Raw genomic sequence first — 2,661 nt, 5'->3', positions numbered from 1 at the left:
ATCTTGCCAGGCCCGAGGAGTGTGCTTTTTATTGCAGGGAAGGCAAACAGCATTCATTTCATCACCAGGATCGCCCCGCATCGCTTTGTTCGCCCTGGAGGGAGAAGTTTTTCTTGGCAGTTTTCTAAGCCGCTGTGCAACGTCGTCATCCCTTGGCCTGTTTTCTCCCAGCTGAGAGCGGGGAAGGAGGAGGAAGTCGTGGCGGGCTTCGTTCGGGACATGGAGGATGTATGCCTCCGTTATTCAGTCGTGACTGCCCCCGCTGCTGGGCTGCTCTGGTGCTTGGGGTCAGGTGCGTGACGGCAGCGGTGCCTCTAGCGATGACTCCCATCTGTGTGGGAGCTACAGCATCACCATCAGTCTCCTTGTGCTGAACACTTCATTAAAGGTTGTCTCTCTCCAGCCTTCGTTAAGATGCAGCATCCTCAATGCAAACAAGATAGAAATGCATTGGTGTCCCCTCTGTACGTGACTGCTGCACTGCCCGAGCACCAGGATGGAACGTTTTGTCTCCTTTCACCATGCCTGGTGACATGTATCTGCCCCTGTGGTGTGGTTCCATCCCCACATCTCCCTCCATGGTTACTCAAGATCCCTCCACAGTTATCTACCTGGTGTGCAAGCCAGGAGAGTCCCCCTTTTACCTCACCAGCCACCTAGTTTGCTCCCGCAGCAGGATCGCGCCACAGGGCTCGGCATGGATCGCCCATCACAGCTGTAGCCCTGCCCGGACTGGCCACGAGCACAGCGAAACAGGCTGCAGGGCTGCATGCTGCAGCTGGACGAGGTCAAGATTTACATCACCGCCTCCGCAATGCCTGCGCTGGCAGGGCAAGGGGAGCCGTGGCACATCCATCACCGTCTTTGCTCGCTGCAGGGGCAGATCCAGCGCAGCACCAGACACGTCTCCCACATGCAGCCAATTTGCTGCCACCAAAGCTCTGCGTGGTCCCTGCTGGGTCGCTGGTGCCTCTCCAAGTCCCCTGTGTCCCCCACAGGTCCTTCATCCATGCCTTGTCACAGCAGGGGCTATTCCAGCTCAACTCCCACATCCCCGCTTGTTCCCCGATGGCAACATAAGGCGATGCGAGAATAACAGCATCAGCTGCCTGGATTCACTCCGAAAAGGCAGCGCAACCAGGCACGCGATGCTAATCCAGCCTTCAGGCTGGCAATAACTCTGCAGCTTGGGATGAATTGGCAGCATCCATTTGCCAGGCAGCCCAGATCCCACCTCACAGGCACCTCTGACCCCGGGCCAGGCTTTCCCTCAGCTGCACACATAGATGCATGTTTAGGACGGCTGCTGCTGTCCTGCAAGGCACAGTCATCTGATAGTGGTCACAGGACCCATGCTACAGCCATTCACTTGTCACAAGTTGCTGGCTTTGTCCTTCAAAAGGAAGGAGCTGGGAAAAAAACTGGGGGGGAGACTGTTTTTATGATGTAGGAAGTTGGCTGCTTCCTGAAGTCCCTCCTGCACCCATCAGAGAAACTGCAGCTCCCAGGAGAGCAGGGACACCCCAAGGGACAGCAGGGACAGGGTCCTGCAGGGACACCCTGAGGAGGGCAGCAGCAGCTGCAGGAAGAAACCCTAGAGCAGCACCCAGGCATGGGAAGCAAGGGGGGACATGCCCTAAGGGTTGGGAGGGAGACCCAGTGCTGCAGGGGAGCCGTGGCACAGCACCTCTGCAGGGTGCTCAGCCTCCCACTAGCTTCTTCCCAGGCCCCCGGGGAAGAGACACGCTCCTGCCCTCCTCTTTTAAAGCCTTTCCCTCCTGGCTTGCCATGCAATTCAGGTGTGCTGGAGAAGGAAGGGCTGTTTAACCCCTTCCCACCTGGGGCCAGCTGGCTCCTCACTCAGCAGCCTCAACACACCAGCCCAGGGCTGATGCTGTGGCCTCTTGGAATGCCCTCAGCCTCTCCTTTGCCCTCCGGGTCCTCCAGCACGATCCTCCAGTCCTCATTCCTGCTGCCTCCTAGGGTGATAAGAGCCATCCTGGCCTTAGGGGATGGATCCTGCCCACGTTGTCACCTCCCCTCGCTTTCCCAGCAGCTGAGGCTGTGATGCAACAAGTTTGTGTGTTCTGCTGCAGCGCAGCCACCGGCACAGCAGACCCCAGGTGGCCGGTGTCATCAGCTTCATCCCTGTGGGGAGAGGCCCAGCAGCCTGGCAGGGATGGCCGTGCGGGTCCCAGGGGGACACCTGATGGAGCTGCGGGGTTGGGATCAACCCCCGAGGAGCCTGGGCAGGGCAGTGGGCAGAGATCATGGCTGTTACTGCTGCAGCAACCAACCTTTCTCCTGGAAAAGGGAGCGACTCTGCTCTGCTCTGCGGGCTGATGGTCACACCTGATTTTACGCCCAGGCAAAGGAGAAGAAAGAAGCAATTCTGTTTACTTAGGGAGTAATTAATATCCCAGCTCCTGGCATGAACAGAGGCAGCAGAAACCTCCCCCACAGCGCAGTGGAGAGCAAGGCTTTGCAGTCCTTTATTATTTCATTATCAGGCGGGCAGGATTAGGAGGGCGGGTCAGGGAACAGCGCGGCTTTAAGCAGGTTTAGCTCCTTTGAAAAGGCTTATCCAGGCTCAGTCTCACTCACTAGCTGCGATGCAGTAATTTGCTGAGCGGAGGTGTTTGTGTAATGTTGGGGTGGGGG

This window comes from Aquila chrysaetos, chromosome 5 (assembly GCF_900496995.4).
Source record: "Aquila chrysaetos chrysaetos chromosome 5, bAquChr1.4, whole genome shotgun sequence".
NCBI classification, from domain to species: Eukaryota; Metazoa; Chordata; class Aves; order Accipitriformes; family Accipitridae; genus Aquila; species Aquila chrysaetos.
This window is presented reverse-complemented; position numbering follows the sequence as displayed.